General features: G+C 44.0%; 1 protein-coding gene across 1 annotated transcript in view; it reads left to right on the top strand.

The window, feature by feature from the left end:
- Positions 1 to 18,303, top strand: part of COL25A1 (collagen type XXV alpha 1 chain) — a 114,242-nt gene that overhangs the window by 12,331 nt on the left and 83,608 nt on the right. Inside the window, exons 3-4 of the mRNA XM_088660459.1 lie at positions 14,540 to 14,566; positions 14,726 to 14,752. The gene's annotated coding sequence lies outside the window, so the exon portion shown is untranslated. The remainder of the gene's footprint in view (positions 1 to 14,539; positions 14,567 to 14,725; positions 14,753 to 18,303) is intronic.

Raw genomic sequence — 18,303 nt, forward strand, 5'->3', positions numbered from 1 at the left:
TTGCAGTGTGTGGGAGCAGAAAGCCCTTAATCAAGACCTCAGCTTGGGGTCCTCCAGATAAAACTCCCATGAGCCCAAACAGCATGGCGAATGGTCTGGAATGATCTAGTCCAACAATATCTGGTGGGCCACAGGTTGGCAGAGGCTGACCTGGAAGATAGCACCCTCTCTCACTTATTCATGCACCCTTCAATGAAAGGTTTTGTTTTTGTTTGTTTGTTTTTTGAGCTGCTAGCCATTACTCACTATTATTCCTATTTCTTTCTTGTCCCTCTGCAGGTACTATTCAGTGTGAAGGCAAAGATACTCATCACCTCCATGCCTACTCAGCAGCATTGGAGCCCAGTAGGAAGTTGGTTTTCCCTCTCCGTTGGTCAGAACTTAGAAACATAGAATTGTAGAGTAGGAAGGGACCCCAAGGGTCATCTAGTTCAACAGCCTGCAATGCAGGAATCTCAGCTAAAGCATCCACGACAGATGGCCATCCAACCTCTGCTTAAAAACCTCCAGTGAAGGAGAGTCCACAACCTCCCGAGGGAGACCGTTCCAATGCTGAACAGATCTTACAGTCAGAAAGTTCTTGCTCCATAACTGATGCTGTTGAATAAAAGATTGACTGTTTCAGCTAAGCCTTTGTTCTCATGATGATTAATGTCCATTTCTGCAGTTCAGGATGCCTGCAACTTGGGAAGAGAGCTGTTGCTTCAGCAATGAACTAGGTCACACTGGGAGCTTATACAAGAGCTGGAGGCTCCACCTCTACCTGGCTCTTCATCAGGCCCTGACCTGGACAGGTTCTTCCATGTGCTTCCTTCTCTTTCGGAGTAGTCTGACATCTATTATAATATTATTTATTAAATTTCTATACTCCGCTTCATCCAGGAATCACAGGGAGCATGGGCGTACCCAGGATCAAAACTAGGGGGGGGCAAGGGGAGGGGCCACAAAGTGGGCGGGGAAAGTGCAGTCAGAGGCGCCGGGCTGATGGGCAGAGGCGGAGCACAGCCCGACAGAGCGCACCGTGGCGCGACCTCCCTCCAGCTGGGAGATTGAGAGAGAGAGAGAGAAAGAGAGATCTGGAACCGCGCAGACGCCCCTCTCTCCTTGCGACCCTGTTCTCAGCAACTGCCGACCCCTGCACGGTTTTGCATGCGGGCAGATGACGGAGCCAAGCTCCTCCCGCTGCCTCGCGATGGCCCAATCGAAAAGACCCTGGCCAAAGGCGGGCGCCTTTGTCACAGAGAGGAAAGCTGGGGAGGCGCCGGCAATAGTGCAGCCGCCGCTGCGCCAGGAAAGGGGGCAGCAAGGCAGGAGTTCGCCAGGGCAGGAAGGCTCCCCTGCCGCACTCCCTGGTTCTCCGCCGTGCATGGCTTTGCCTTAGGGCGTGACGGGGAGCTGGAGGGAGAGCGCGGCGCGACGGGCGGGAACGGCAAACTCGCGCTCCGCTGGGCTGTGCCCCTCCCTAGAAGCAGGGCTGGTGGGTGGAGACAGAGCCCAGCCCAGCCCAGCGGAGCGCGAGTTTGGCGTTCCCGCTCGCCGCGCCGCGCTCTCTGGTTCCCCGCCGCGCTTGGCCTTGCCTGAGGGCGCGACGGGGAGCTGGAGGGAGGGCGCAGCGCGGCGGGCGGGAACGGCGAACTCGCGCTCCGCCGGGCTGTGCCCCTCCCTAGAAGCAGGGCTGGTGGGCGGAGGCGGAGCCCAGCCCAGCGGAGCGCGAGTTTGGCGTTCCCGCCCACCGCGCCGCGCTCCCTGGTTCCCCGCCGTGCTTGGCCTTGCCTGAGGGCGCACCGGGGAGCTGGAGGGAGGGTGTGGCGCGGCGGGAATGGCGAACTCGCGCTCTGCCAGGCTGTGCTCCACCTCTGCCCACCAGCCCTGCTTCTAGGGAGGGGCAGCCTGCGGCCCCCACTTGCCCCGCGGTGGGTACGCCCTTGTGGGGGGGGCAGCTGGCTTCTAGAGTAGGGCAGCTGCCCTAACTTGCCCCATGGTGGGTACGCCCTTGACAGGGAGGTTTGCAGTATAAAAACACAAAAATACATACAGTAGTAACAAATAATCATGCAGGTAGCATGTTCACTTCACTTCAGCAGTTCTGAAATTCTTGCCTAGCTTACCATATTTTCTGCTCGTCTGAGAGCTGGCCAAGAACTCAGGCATCTGGTTTGGTGACCTCCAGTCCTGACACAGTAATGTCTGGATGCAACAGCCCTTCAGGGTTTGTGTTGGGCAGGGTTTTTGCCCCAGGGTGTGGAAATCTTCTCTTTAAAGCTGAAGTGCAACAAACAGCAATTCGGGTTTTCCACAGTTTGCAGATTGCCCCAATTCTGTTTTAAAGAGCAGGTTTTCATGGGGACAAGTCTGGAGCTTAAAACAAGAAAGACACTTGGACATGAAGCTTTAACGTGCCTGGAATGCACAAAGGAAGGGGAAGTGTGGATAAGCCCTGAGTTTGCTTTTGCAAACATTTGTGGCAGATTGTATCATTTGAAACAGAAAAATACATATTATACAGTACTCAAACCATTGTGGTTACAGACTTTAGGAGTTTCTTGCCACATAAATGATACAATGTATATAAATATGTACGGGATGCCATGGTCTTCTGTACAGGACATTGGCATGATTTCCAGGCAAGGTTGAATCCCAGCATCTCACATTTATAAATACATGGCATAAGTCCTTGAAATTCTCACAAGACTGGGGGACGTACCAATGGAAACCAACTAGGGTTTCAAAATGCTTAACTTTAGCTGGATTGCACCCAGCATTTGTAGATTTACATTTCACTTGTACTGTGTTTGAGGCTGCAACACAAGTAGGTGATAAATTTGCAGGCTTGTGAGCTTATGAGGGTGGGTGGAAATAAAGGAATGACAGGCCCTCAAGAGTAATTTTAAAACCACATATTCCTTTGTAGAGTTCAAAATGTCATAATATTGTATAGGTGATATTTTGACAACCAAATATTGCAGACCAGCATCTCAATTATTGGTATTTCCTATGAAAACAAATTGTAGCAAGGACATGGGAAGTGGGGTGGGGGAATTCTACACTTTGGTTGTGTTTTACATTACCATCTCAGAAATTCAGTCCCTTGGGAAATATTTTACAAAACTATTGCTTCATATCAATATTTTACTGCTACTATTGGCCTACAGACCAGTTATGACTTGGGGATACAAACCATCACCTCTTTTACAATCAAATTTTATAGTGGTATTTGTGGATATTGCCAGAGGAAACCATTTCTGGTTTGTTTTTGTTTTTAAACATTCTTAAAAGAATATAAAGTCATAGTAGAGTTCAGAAGTGATATAAATGTTAACTTCAGGGAACCAAAATATGCTCTGAAGTAGGAAACTACACAAAGGGAAGTTTCTGCAGTTTGGTGCATAGGAGAACAATACATCCTGTTTGTCTTAATACACTAAAATGCAAAAAAAAATAAAGTAGTGGAAAAGTATATTGCTTGCAGAAAGACTACAAGCACAAGGCAGTGCTGAGTATAGTGTCATTTCTAGGATATTTTATTATATTATTTATTTGTATACAGGGTACCTCTGATTAAGAACTTAATTCATTCTGGAGGTCTGTTCTTAACCTGAAACTGTTCTTAACCTGAGGTACCACTTTAGCTAATGGGGCCTCCCGCTGCCACTGTGCCGCCCCCGCGCAATTTCTGTTCTCATCCTGAAGCAAAGTTCTTTACCCGAGGTACTATTTCTGGGTTAGCGGAGTCTGTAACCTGAAGTGTCTGTCACCTGAAGTGTCTGTAACCTGAAGTGTCTGTAACCTGAGGTACCACTGTACCACCCTTCATCCGTCTTACCTAATGCCATTGAGTAAATTCAGGGCAAATAAATGTTTCAAACCAGAGGAGATTTCTTGTGGCATTAGCATTATTTGGTGGTGCTAGTACATTAAGTACAGCTTTCCTATAGTCATAATCATATTTGGCTAATCTGCCTTTGGATACTGAAGCCACTTTCCTGAGCATATGGAGAGTGAATATCACCTATTTAAAGCCCTGGTCAATAACGACTTTTTTTCTTAACTGAACAAGGGCCATGGTGCCAGTAACATTGGCTCTTTCCACCTGCTCCCTTAGGAGCCAGGATATCAGTGTTGGCATGAGCAGAGAGTCTTCCCAAAGGCAAAAGTCTGAAATTCTGTTGCTGTACATGCTTTGAAGAGGAGGTTAAATTGAGCATTAAAGTCAAGCGATTTCTATCTTGGGATAACTGAGCTGAAAATAAGCTTAGAAGCCTCTCTATCACTAGTGCAATAGAACTTGATTGATATATTCTCTTCTCAGTTAAACGAGTGTTGAAGTTGTCAAATCTTCATCTCTCTCTTTTTCATCCCCTTTCCAGTCCTTTCCAAATGCCCTTCTAGAAATGGTATGTGTATGAAATTAGCCAGATCTAATTCCTCTCTTTATGTATTTGTTACAGATGCTCTCTCCTCTCTCTCACCTCTTACTCACCCCTACCATTTTATATTTGCTTCTTTGGTTGCTGTATCTGGATAATAACAATAGATAGTAGTAACTTTAATTATAGAGCATGTATGTGATGTCAGGTATTGGACAGATGTAGCCATGGTTGCAGAGAAACAACTTTGAGCCTTAGATTGTGCTTCCAATTGCTCCTTCGCCAGTATGCCTTCAATTCAGTACCATTTAGATTTGGTTGGTTCTTCACCTGTAAAGCAGATTATCCAACCCTGGAATAGGTGATCTGCTGAAAATTAGAACAGAATACTTGCCGGGCATTCTGGATACCAGCAAAAGTCCCACAGACTCTATTTTGGAATTTCAGGAAAGAAAGCTACAGGCAGTATTGGGCAGTGAACCCAGGCTTCCTTTGCTTGGAATCATGGGCCAAGGGAATTCCACAATAATTTTGGCTACAGGTCTGTTAGTTGCTCCGGCAAGTCAGCTGCATTCTCATCTGAAGGCCTCTGTGAGCGTTTTTTCACATGGATCTAAATCTTCAAATAGCTTTGAGATATCCCAAGGATGCAAGTTTCTCTTAAAACTATCACAGCACTGCAAATGAATGCTGTTATAGTAGGCAGGTACAAGCTCTATCTGATAGTATCCTTTAGCCCCAAAGCCCCATTCCTTATGAATATTAGTATTTTTGTATCATTGAAAATCACCAATTTTTCTTTTGGTGATTGCAATAGAAAAGAAGAAATGAATTAGCTACATCACATTGTGTAGTTTCAGTCCCAATTGACTGGGATCCTCCACGAGACCTGTCCAAAAATCATTGCCCTCATTCTCAATTGTCTCTGAACTGTTTATGCTTGGTAATGTCTAGTCCAATCTGGTTGGCTTTGTAGTGTCTTTGCCATCCTATCTACAGTGTTGTCATCCTGTTCATTGTGTGATTCCTGGTTGACTGGGATCACCCAAGCAGCAGCAAAACATTCTGATAATATTTTTTTCTCACAATTCAGGGTTTTCTCAGGAACCCACCAACCACCACTACTTTCAGCATGGGCATTGAAAGAGGAGAGCCTTCAGTGCAAACTTTTTTTTTTTTAGTAAAGGTTCCTCATGATCTGACTTGTAGATGTTGAATAAACAGAACCAAGTCACCAGGAGCTTATCTTAAAATCAGCGAGAACAATGAGATATTTAAAATAACAAGGGCTTATGTCTCAGTATAGGCAGGAAATAATAAGGGTTCAGCTTTGGAAAAAGCAATCAATAAATACATCTGGAAAATTGCACAGAATCTTAAAATTAAAAACTGTGGAAAGAAACCTGGAAAACATTTGTGCAGAGAAGCATTGATAGCAGATAGAGGGACAGTAATATTTCAGTCTGGCAATGCAAAAGGATCCCACAATGGAGAAGGGAGCAATTATCATGCTGTATCGTACTCTCTTTCAACTCTACTTCGAGTTTTACTATCTGTGTTCAGCTCTTAACATTTTGCATATGAGGAAAAAACTGAGAGGCTGGCTCAGTGGTTGCATATATTGTACTGGATCTCATGAACTTACAACACAGCAAACTTACACCTGGTTGAGGGGCTGTACATGGAGGCAACCCACAGCCATTACTATGAAAAAGCAGTGAGTTTGCACTCATCCTTAGGTTTTCTAATCAAAGGTTCATTCCATCTTCTTTTTTAAAGTTTCTTGATTACCTTATGAATAAAGTGATGCAATCCAAATATTTGTACTGTATAGTTAACTTTAATACATTGTCCCTGCTTGATGAACAATTACGTTCTCCAGTTTGTACGTGGACATAGATTTCTAGCTGAGACCTAACTGATGTTCAGTTGTATGACACTAAAATCTATTTTGTTAATCATATTATGTTATGGTTATTAATTCCAAAATTGCATTTATAAATCACACATGAACACTCCCTCCCTCCTCTCTTTTTGGGGGCCTTGAACAAGGTTCAATTTGAGATTTGCCAGTGTTATCATTTCTAGATCCTTAGAAGTGTGTTCGCTTTCTTCTCCTTTCTAACATGTAATATTCAGTGTTCCCATTTTACCAGTGCCATTTTTCAATTTGTATCCTAACCTCTAAAGCTTTTGCAATTTCTCCTATGAAGTATCTTCCAGTTCAGTATTGATACCATCAGCTCCTTCATCCAATACATTCAGTGAAATGCCATTTTTCCATTAACATTGTTATGAACCCATTTTATTTTAGCCTCTCCCAGCCAAGAATTTCATCTCCATATGTAAGCCACACTATATCTCCCCTTGTCGCCTCAGAGCTGGTTTCTCTGGCAAAAATGGAAAGCTGGTTGCAAGTGAGCACCTTATTTATCTGTTGTTTGTTCTAATGTTTTATTTCATATTATTTTCCCAACTTTACAAAGGTGTGTGTGTGAAAGTAATACAGCTTATTATATAGCTTATTGGTTGTTTTACAACAGTCTTAATCTCTTCAACCTTTAAACTTTGGAGTTGAAAAGGTACATTTTTTTGAAAACATAAATATAAAATAATTGAGTTAACATCTGATTAAAGCAATTAAAATGTCACTGATGTCCAAGCTCTTTGGGAGCAATCCTGCTAGCAAAGTGCACCCATATGGAGTTTTCCCCTAGCTCAGGCGTTAGCAACATTTTCTGGCCGTGGGCCAGAAACGTCATTTCCACTGACGTTGGTTTGTGAGCTGGACAGGCGCCGGACAGGCGCAGAAGCAATTTCCGGTGCTGCGCTGCCCATTTTCGGAGTGCCGGAAATTGCTTCTGTGCATGCCCTGAAATGCGCAGAAGCGATTTTGGGCATCTGGGCATGGGCAGCGCGGCACTGGAAATCGCTTCTGCACATGCCCTGACATGTGCAGAAGCGATTTCGGGTATCTGGGCACCATTTGGCGAGTCCCCGCGCTGCACTGCGCCGGTTTAACGTGGCGGGGCACGGGGACTTACCAAGTGGGCAGCTCGGTGACCGGGTGGCTCATGGGCCGGATAAACGGCCTCCATGGGCTGCATCTGGCCCATGGGCCGGAGGTTGCCGATGTCTGCCCTAGCTGCTAGTACAGCTCTTCCTTCCCTGCCAGGCTTCCTTTGTGTCAGGTTGCATCACAACCAGCATGCTCGACCCCCAAAGTCCTTCCACGGATCCCATTGGGAGCATCTTATCCTTCCTCAGGTTTCCTCCACCTTCGCTTAGGGCTTGCAATTACTTGTGAGTGCCTAAGAATCATGAGCTGCTGGGTGCCATTAGGGGATGCAGATGGAAGCTTCTTAACCAAGCTCCTAAAAGTTAGAGGTCAAATAAAAAGGCACAATAGACCTTTTACATGGAGCATTTCCATAGCTGTTGGGAAGTCACTGGGAATGCCGTCTACCCCTTTTTGTGGCGTTTTTTACTTTTTGAAATATGGAAACCCTACCCAAACGTGTTGTATGTGCCTTCGTTTGGTGCACAGTTGGTAGATACAAGAAGATTCATCTAGAGATGACACATGGGTGTACGTGTTAGGGCAGGAGTCAGGCACAGGCCAGCAAGCAAGAAGCAGATTTCCCAGTAAGTCTTGCCCCATCCGTTGCCAAGACTGATGGCAGGTCCCCACCTTCAATCCCCTCTAAGGCGCATTCTTTGGGGGTTGTTTCCCAAGCAGTTTTAAACTGCATATGGGCATCTCTAACCTCTGTTCTGCTCTATGCATCACTCTTTGTATCCTTAGAGACAAGGGTAGAGGGGAGCTTGTCACATTAGGAGAGGCAGACTCCCTGTATTCTTCTTCTCCCTGTATTGCCCTCTCTCCTCTGCTTCTGCCTCGGAGTCTGAATTGCTCCCTGGCACAGGTTCTTTCTGCTCACTAAACCCTGTTGCCTCTGCCTCATCTTGTACCCCCCTTTCTCCTTCTGATCTTTCCCCTTTGTCCCACCATCAATCGCCAGACTTTGAGCCTTCCTCCTCTGAGGTTTTCCTTGGGATTCTCTGACTGCTGCCTCTCACTACTCCTCATCACCTAGCCAATCTAGCCAAGTAGAAGGAAAAATATATTTTATACTCTGCTCGAACCTTGCCTCTGTGCTGTGAATTTGAAGCCAGGAAGTGTATTTAACACTGGAGGACCCTGTTTTGCATTTACACAACTGTAAACTCCCTTGTAGTTGAAACATTATTCCAGCATCTGTGTCCTGGCTCCCACCCAAACCACGCAGACGGGGGCTCCTGAAAGTAAGAAATAGATTATTATTCAGGTTACAGGTAGGTAGCCGTGTTGGTCTGGGTCGAAGTAAAATAAAAAAATTCCTTCAGTAGCACCTTAAAGACCAACTAAGTTTTTGTTTTGGTATGAGCTTTCGTGTGCATGCACACTTCTTCAGATACAGATACACTTCTTCAGATACTGTATCTGAAGAAGTGTGCATGCACACAAAAGCTCATACCAAAACAAAAACTTAGTTGGTCTTTAAGGTGCTACTGAAGGATTTTTATTATTATTATTCAGGCAAGTGCTGGTACAGGTGCAGCAGCTGACAAAGACCTCAAGTCACAATTCAAGAATTCAGGAGCAGGGAGAGAAGTTCAGAACTGGCTAGAAGCAACAAGGATGCAACAAGAAGTTTCCTGACCACCCCACTGAGAATTTAAAGATTTTCATGGCCCACTCAGTTGCTAGACACTCCTGCCTTGTGGGAATGTGAAGGTTGCATGCATGTGCTTTGTCAAGGTGGGTGGGTCTGCAAAGGTGGCATCTGGTTCTAGGCAATGATACTCCTGTTCAGCCTCAACTGCCTCTTGCTCAGCCTTGCCACCTCATCTGTTGAAAGCCCTCCTAGCCTCCAATGAGGAACTCTGCATTGCAGGAAGGGCAGGGGGCAGAGTCAGCACCCCTGCTCCCTCCTCCAAGGCAGCTGAAGTCAGGGAGGAGGGAAAATTCCCCCACTCCAACCCAGATCCCTACAACGCAGTCCTCCCCTCTCCTCCTCCTGAATCAGAACCTGCCAACCTAAGCCTGATCTCAACAGCACTGAAGGGCTCATGATAGTCTAAACAGAACTGATGTCGGTCATCAGATCCGAAGGCGAATCTCCTTGCGCCACTGGGATGGGAACCAGAGAATTGGTGACACGAAAGCTCAGCTTTTCAGATTTAGGCTAAAATAATTAAATATTCTTTTGTGAACTTCAGCTTACCTAAAGTGAGTAAGTGAAAGCATATGACGGTAAAGAAAACGTTAAGATCTCACAAAGGATTTAATTGCTTCCACTTGCAGGAGGTGCTGTTTGCCTATGTTTAATTTTGCATTGCGTTAGGAAAGGCACATTCTTCCCTCATCCCGGCAATCTTAAAAGCCTTAAATTCCATTTGATTTGATCAGTCGTCTTTTTAAGCCTCCTCCTCCTCCTCCTCTCTGCTCCTATTTTCCTTCCAGTTCTGGGCTGCTTTAATTGCTTCCATATGGTTGAGTCTTGTGATTAGCATCAAGCTTCCCGTGCCCAACAGGCTCCCTCAGCGCAGCTCAGTCAAACATTCATACCTATTGAAGAAAATGCTCAGTAATAAAGATATCATCACAAGAATACCCTTAAAAAAAGTGAAACAATCTTTTTCCATGGCTGTGACCTGATAAGTGGGGCTGACTTGAGAAATTCGGCAGCCTCTATTTGGTTCACTCTCCCCCCTGCCCATTTCCCCCCACTTCGCTTCATGCTCCCTTTAATCTTCAGTGCAGAATGAAAGGTGTGAAGTTATAAATCCGTTTATAGCTGTTGCTCACTTTCCAAGCTTAGCAGAGTTTGACATTGTAATAAACACTGGTCTTCTGTGGAAAGGTGGGACAGAGTACTTTGATAAAAAAATTTTTTAACATAGTCTCAGCTTCTTCTATTATAAATTCTAAGGCAGACCTTTTATTCCTTTCAGACTGGTTGTATGTGTGGGGTTCATTCTCTCTTTCTTTCTTTCCCGTACAGCTTTGTGGCTGGTTGATTTATTGTTGTGCTTCCTGAATTTCAATGCAGTCATTTCTGGTGACTGCCATGAATATATATTAACAATAATGCTATACCCTAGTCAATTGAACTTCCTCCTGCTATTGAATCCTATCAGCATGCTTTCCAGTATCTGACAAAGGGAAATAGGTATATATGTTTAAGATTAAATGAACAAGTGGTTTGTATAATGGCAGGGAGCAACCAAATGAGTGAACCCCTTCCATAGGGTCAAGTAACAGGGCCTGTCAAAGACTTGGTGAAGTATTAACTTGTAAACAAGCTTCTTCTACTCACACACAACCCAATATCACTTTGACATTTCTTTGTTTGGAGGTTCTAGCAGGGGAGCGCAGCTATCGTATACCCTTGACCGAAGAACGGTACACTCCTTCTATCTGGGAAGGTCGTCCTCTTCCACCGAGCGCGCAGCTTCGGAAGGGACGCACATGGAGCGGTGAGGGAGGAAGGGGACACCCGCCTAGCCAGCCAGATCAGCCGAACCAACCCTGGCGATCAATGGGGTGACAGATGTCGCAGCCAGATCGCCCTCACATCCATGAAAAGACAGTGCCCCACCATAAAATCCTGGGTTTACTTTTAAGATCTCGTAATGAACAGCTTGGATTTATTTTAAGTTGATTGAATGGATGAAGGTTGAATTCGTATATATAGGATATCCTAGGTTATATACTAGAAGAAATCTGGGGAAGCAGTACTGTAATATAGCGTTTGACGAACCCGAGAGAGAGATAAGTGGAAGTCAAATAGGGGAGGAGGAGATGAAGAGATATAAGTAAAGGGGAGCATAGATGGAAAATATGGTTGTTGTTTTTTCTTCTTTTCTTTTTTTCTCTTTTTTTTCTTTTTTTCTTTCTTCTTTCTCTCACTGGTCACACCACAGCCTCTACTCCTGGATTCTCTCACTGGTCAGATATTGGGGTTAGGAAGTATGTTAGGAATTATTTCTGGAAGTAGTAAGAATAGGACCAGTTCACATTCTAGTTAGTTGTGAACTATTTATCTCAGCAGCAGAGGATTGTATTCGATCACTCAATAGGAACATGGACAATACGTTGTGAGAATTACCTCTGGATTGTATCTTGCACATGTTAAAAGATGCTATAATGGGGCATAGATGCATACCTGGTGTTGCTGCATCACGCACACAGCGGATCACCTGTTTGAGGGAGGGGGGAACTGAATCCAGGCACTTTCATTCCATTCTCTCCTCTCAACAGGTGATCAGTGCTGCCACAGATAAAATGGCCATATGTTCTATGGAGCAGATCCTTGCATGCAAAAGTGTGAACACAAACCACTTCTGCACATGAGAATCTCTGGATTGCAGCCAGAATGTTTAAGGCAAAGGATGTGGGTTTTACATTTAAGGTATTCCTTTGAGTAAAATAAAAGCCTAGCTCATGAAAATAACACAGTGTAAACAATATTGTATACCCTGTTACTGAACAAGATGGAAGGGCAAAGTATTTTAACATGCATGAATGTTAACAGAAATAAAGTTACCTTAGCTATTGTTAAAAAAAATATTTGCCTCAAGTCCTTTTGCTGCCTCTTTAAAAACCTGTTTTGTGTTTGCACAATATTAATGGATTATCTGAAACATCTCTTACCTATAAAACAGAGAAATCATAATTTGCTATTGCATAGCTACCTGTAGGGTGACAAATATCTGAGTAAATCCTGTTCAGGGAATCTATCGATTATGAATAGTAGGTGGGCATCTTAATCCAGCAACCTAATAAAAAAGTGGTGGGTTATTTATACTGTGAACATGTTTTTTTTTATTTTTATATCAAACATTCAAAGAAAGAAAGAAAGAAAGAAAGAAAGAAAGAAAGAAGAGTTTCATACCCTGATCCCTACTGCCCATAGTGCTGAGGTTTACATGACCATCTTGCATTGGACTGACTCCCCCTCCACAACGTCCACTGTGTTCACATGAACAGGGCCTATGGATAGGGCCTGAACTGTTCTGGCTGAGGTTGATGTGAGTTGTAGTCTAAAACATCTGGAGGGAACCAGGTTGGCAAAGGCTGCGTAATGTAAAATCGATATGGGAAGTAGGAGTCGAGAACTGAAGACCTGGACTTTGGTTTCTGTTTACTGGAATAGTGCAAAAGAATAAACTCTGAAAAATTGGGGCAAATGGGCTGCATCCAAGAAGTATCAAACAACAACATTACCATTTTGCTTGTCAAGCATAGTTAAAATGATGATATGCTCTAAAGGGGAATAGCATCCAAGATTCTCAGGATGAAAGAGAATATCTTTGCTCACTGTGTTGCACCCTGCCATCCCATTTAATAAGACTTCTTTGTACACAAAGGGAGTATTTCAGAATGAAAAGTTCCTTTGCCACACTGAAGGCTAAGTGACAGCTTTCGTGGCAAATTCGTAAAACCGAATCTCCATTAGGTATGTTTGCCAAGGCAGTTTATGGTCCAAGTGCACGCATGCCACTGAGCACGGAGATTAGGGAAGATGAATAGTCACAATGAAGTTAATCAAATCACTCAGAAGGTGTACATTGCTATTCTGCTGTTCTGTTCTACTGTATTATTATTCCTCTTCATCTCTTTGTTCGGTGTTCGTAAAATGTTAGGAGCAATTCAAGGATGGCTTATCTTGAAGATACTTCAGCAGTAAAATAATCACTGAATTGGCCTTTAAAATGGCTAAGGATATGCACCTTAAGACGAAGCTTAAAATGTTTATTTATTAGCATGGTTGGTCTGCCACATACGTGGATTCAGCTCTAGGAGTCCATGTGCAAAGGCAAAATCGTGCAAAGTCAAGAACCCCCAGAACCAGTCCCTCTGCAAGGCAGAGGGCTGCTTACTGGGCCCTCCTGTGACCTTCCCAGAGCACAGTAAACAAGGAAACCCTCTGGGGGCACGGGTGGGAAATAAATAAACAGAGAGCAGGGAATGGCGGGTTCCCCCCCCCCTGCACTCTCCCGTTATTTACTTATTTATTTCCCACCCATGTAAGGTTGCGATCACGCGTGCAAAATGAGCATAAGTTGAAGCCCACTGTACTATCTGACTTGTTGGGTTTAATTATGATGCAACTATGGTGCATCTAGCTCCTCCTCTTTCATCTTGCTTGTGGCATATCTACCACCCTGAGGAATCAGATTTGTAGTGTGGAGGGGGGCAGATTCAATTTTTGGGAGGCTCTGCCTTCACACTGTCCTGTTTTGCATGATAAGCCTGTTAGTTTATGCATGCAATTTTCTGGGTCAATCTGCCATGGTTGTGTGGTTTTTTTGCAAACAATGGTTGAAGCACTAAGCCTGTGCCTAGGCTCTAGCCTTCACAACAAGATAATTTTCAATCTGCAGGGATCAGGGCCGGTTCTACCATTAGATAGAGGGAAGCAGCAGGTGCTGGGGGCACAGAGTGGTAGTGACATGTTGGAGTACAGAGCTGTGTGTGCCATGCAAGCTATCTGTGCCTGCTTGCCTCAGGTATAGCGGAGGATGTCATCCCATCACCAGTGTTGAAGCAAAATTCAACATATATACCTAATCAATCACATCACTCTGCGGGTCAGGGCCTCCTGTAAATGCCATCCTATTAGAAGATTCATAGAGTATAGTAATCAGGCCTTAGTGTTCGGTATTCCCTCCCATTAAATAGTAGATGGGGGCCACCTGTGTTGTCTGTTTGTGCTTACTCTTCTAACAAGGCTTTCAAGCAGAGTTCTTTCCAAGTCTGCAACTGTATCGGAATTGCTTTTAAGATGTTTCAAATATGTTCTTATATGTTTTAATTGCTTCCTCACGTGCATGTTTGCTACCCTAGGCTACTTTGGGAATTATTATTATTATTATTATTATTATTATTATTATTATTATTATTATTACAAGTCTAGTTGGCTTCTGTACAAGTAATTTTGCAGGGCGCCATCTTGTCCTTCACCTCAGGTAGCAAATACCTTGTTATATGGAAGAACATTCAGTCAACTGTCCTCCCCACTCCTGCAGTCTAAAGGCACCTGATTGATGTGAGAACCAGACATTTTTGGCTCACCGTCACCAGCGATCATTTGTTAATGAATATATTTTCTTGTTTCTTTCAGGGCCCACCTGGTCCAAAAGGCGAGAAGGTGAGTCTCAGCATGCTGTTGCCACTAACACAATAAGTGGAAGCCCTCCTGGTGTTAACTGGTGGCTATTGAAGCAGTATGATGTGAGATTATTTAAGAGAGCTGGGCTAGCACACAGATGCTGTGTTAAAACTATCATCTCATCTTTCCACTTTGCAGGGAGATCAAGGTGATCAGGGCCCTCGGGTAAGCATATTAACAAAAATGTTACACTTCCCCTTCCCTGACTAGGCAATTAGTCCTTAGCGCAAAACTAAACTGAACAGAGTGTCAAAGCTCATTTTGCTTTTCAGCTGCTTTTGCCCCTGCATGTTGTAGATCTCCAGGAAGGCAATAGCCAAGAACGATTTCACAAACTATATAAGAAACATCTGACTAGAAATAGTTCATGCTGCACATCACTACTCATTAAAATTTGGAATTTCTGCTGTTAGGTGGCAATATACTTCAGAGTGGTTGAGATATGCTTAAAAAAGAAGTTGTTTCACTAAACAAACCTTTCAGCTTCCACCTGTTTATGTCAGATCTGCATGAGCTTCTAATAAAGCAACAGCAGGGGGATTTTTAACAAATTAGAATTCTATGAGCAGGAAGCATGCGTGTCCTTAGTACTTGGCTTTTTTTGCAATTTGTTCCACACATCTAGAACATAATATATTAGGAACACTGTATTCAAAGGATTGGGTTTGTTTGTTTTAGAGCTGAAACCGAGAAACAAAGAAGCAAATTCTGTCATGTTGAGAGAGCCAGTTGTTTCTCTTTACATCTGTGCATCGTAGTAAAAATAGAATAAACACCAGCTGGTACTGGGAAACAATTGTCAAAACAGCAAGAAGCTAGCTTTCCCAACAGCCATTACAGTGCTGGCTCCAAAGATTTTTGAGGGAGGGGGGCTTAGGCACTAGAAGTTGCTCCAAGTTTATTTGGCTTCTTAGCACTGTGAGCAATGGCCATTCAGTTGTCCTCCTCTCCCTCTGGGCTCAGTTTTCACCATTGCCCAGAAGGAGAGGGCAAGTGGAAGCCATTGTTCACTCTCCTTGCTTTTGCTGCTGCTGACACGCTTCCAGACGCAGGTAAAGAGGCAGCAAGAGCAAGAAGGAAGAGGAAGAGCAGGGCCAGTCCTCTGTTGTAAGTAATGGAGCCTCTACTGGGGACTGGGCCTTAGCAGGACCCAACCATGGAGGATTTATTGTTTTAGTGCTCCCTAAAAACCAGCGCCTCCTGCAAAGAACTAGGATAGACTCCTCTTTCCTGCTGTGCTAGTCTTTATTTATAGGGGGGGTGTTAGGAAGATCAGACCAGGCCCCAGAATCCTAGCAAAGCCCACTGTCACTGGGGTGCCTGTACAAGGTAGTTGGACCAGGGAATCTGCTATTTTAAATTTCTCTGAAGGACCCAGAGCAAGGCTACAATGGGCACTCCAGGGCATTGTGAGAAATGTAAAATGGTCAGTTCCCTCCCACCTGTGCCAGGGAAGCCTGCAACCAGGGAAACCCACTGCTGTAGGAGAGGTGCCCACCAAACAGCACTTGGGCAAGTGCTCCTTCATCCTGGCAAACAGCCCTGGTGGGAAACCAGTCATCTGAAGTGATGCAGTCCATTCACCACTCTTGGGTGATAGGTTTGAACCACTTCCTTGCCATCTCATTTATCTGCATGTGAAGAGACACTGGCCTTGGGAATACACTAAATATTGCTATTTTCTCAGGTCTATATTTATTTTCTGTACAGGATCTCAATCATTATTAGCTAACGTTTTAATGCTGCACTTCAGTTGCACACTAAAGTAAGTCAGAAAATGACTAAGGTGTGGCTATTCCATGTGATGGTGATTTAAACAGCCTTGGCCTTGTTCCACATGATGTAGTTTGCCAGAAGCTTCTCCGCCATTCTGATAACTATGATGGGATGCTTGGATCCTTTGGATAGATACCCTGATCATTTCTCCCCCTGCCTTCATCCTCCTTTCCTGCCAGGTGCAGGAGAAGTGAGCCAGATTCTTGCTGTGTTCGTAGCTAGAAAACTCTGGTGAGGGAAACTACTGTTTGGAAACATTCCTGGCTCTTCAAAATAGTATTATGGCTGTTTTGTACTTTTACAAAGGCACACACAGTAGTACTAGGAGAAAACAAATCCATGTTAACTTTGAACCAAGTTATGAAACGCAAGAGACAGACAGCAGGTTGTGATTATGCTCGGAAGCCTAATTGTTTTATGCCATTCAAAACTATTACTAAGGCATTCCTCTCCTTTTCAGAGACTTGCTATTGCTGCTGTCTGTCACTAAGGTTCGATCCCCACAGTGTATGAAAATATAGCTAAAGCCTCTTTTTGATGCGTGAATAACTTTAATTAGCTCTCAAATTCCAGTAGTGGGTCTGCTCTCAGTCATTTTTTTAAAGCATTCTATTCAAATGTGTGTGGTGTAGAGGGAAAGCACTTGAAAATATACTTGGCACCTCATTCAAAAGAAGTGAACATTTATACTAGACTAGGCTAGAAATATTTTTTAAAGTCTTTTAATATCTGATTTGATAGATTTTACAGGAGGTTTTCAAAACCAAGATACCTCCACATAAAAACATAGGGAGCTCTTTTATCCTCCGTCGAACCATTGGCCCATCTAGGTCTATGCTGACTGTCAGTGGCACTCCAGCCCTACCTAGAGATGCTGTGGATGGTGATGATTGAAATTTCTGTACCACCCTTCATCTGAGGATCACAGGGTGATTTACAGTATAAAAACACAAAATACATAACAGAGTAGCAAACAAAACAACAATACCCACGCACAGCTTAAAAGGCTATAGATTGTTTAATTAGCCAAAGGCCTGGGAGATGAATGTTTTGGCCTGGTGCCTAAAGATACATAACGGAGGGGCCAGGTGAGCCTCCCTGGGGAGAGCATTCCACAAGTGGGGAGCCACTGCAGAAAAGGCTTGTGTTGTCATCCTCTGGACCTCTTGTGGAGGGGGCACACAAAGAAGGGCCTCCTCCTTGATCCAGGTTGATCCAGGTTGGTTCATATGGGGAAAGGTATTGCGGCCCTGAGACATTTTAAAGCTTTATAGGTCAAAACCAGCACTTTGAATTGGGCCAGGATACTGATTGGCAGCCATTGCAGTTGAGCCAGAATTGGCATTATATGCTCATAGCTTACATTCATTCTTATTTACAGACATTCTGATTTTACAGACCAGGGGTGCAGCATTTACCCAATTTTGAAAGAGTGATTAGAGAATTATTGGCATCTTTGTAATATTTCCTTTGTTTACAAATATACAGGTTGAACCTAGGCGAAGGCACAATTTAAAAACTCCACAGATTGGCAAAGTCAGCTTCAACCAGTTCAGATTTCTGTGGAGACAGACAATACTCAAAACTCAGTTTTCTGTCCCTGTTCACAATTTGGCTCAAACTTCAGTCGTGTCCTTTTATTTGTTATTTTCTTAACATGTAATGCTAAAGCCAAACCATGAACAAAGAGTGAGAATTGAGGTTGATGCCCTCCTACCTAGGGTTGCCATGAGTCCAGAATTTCCCGGACATAGCCAGTATTCAGCCCTTGTAAATTGCATCTTGGTGGAAATTGCTGAAATGTCTGGGGAAATAGTAAATGTATGGCAGCCCATGTTGGTAGTGTAGGTTTTGGCAAATTTCATTAAAAAGTAGCTCAAAAACTCAACCTTTGTGTCTGGGTTTTCACTTTTTGAAATATGGCAACCCTACTCCTACAT

This window comes from Zootoca vivipara, chromosome Z1 (genome assembly GCF_965207765.1).
Source record: "Zootoca vivipara chromosome Z1, rZooViv2.hap1.1, whole genome shotgun sequence".
Taxonomy (NCBI): Eukaryota; Metazoa; Chordata; class Lepidosauria; order Squamata; family Lacertidae; genus Zootoca; species Zootoca vivipara.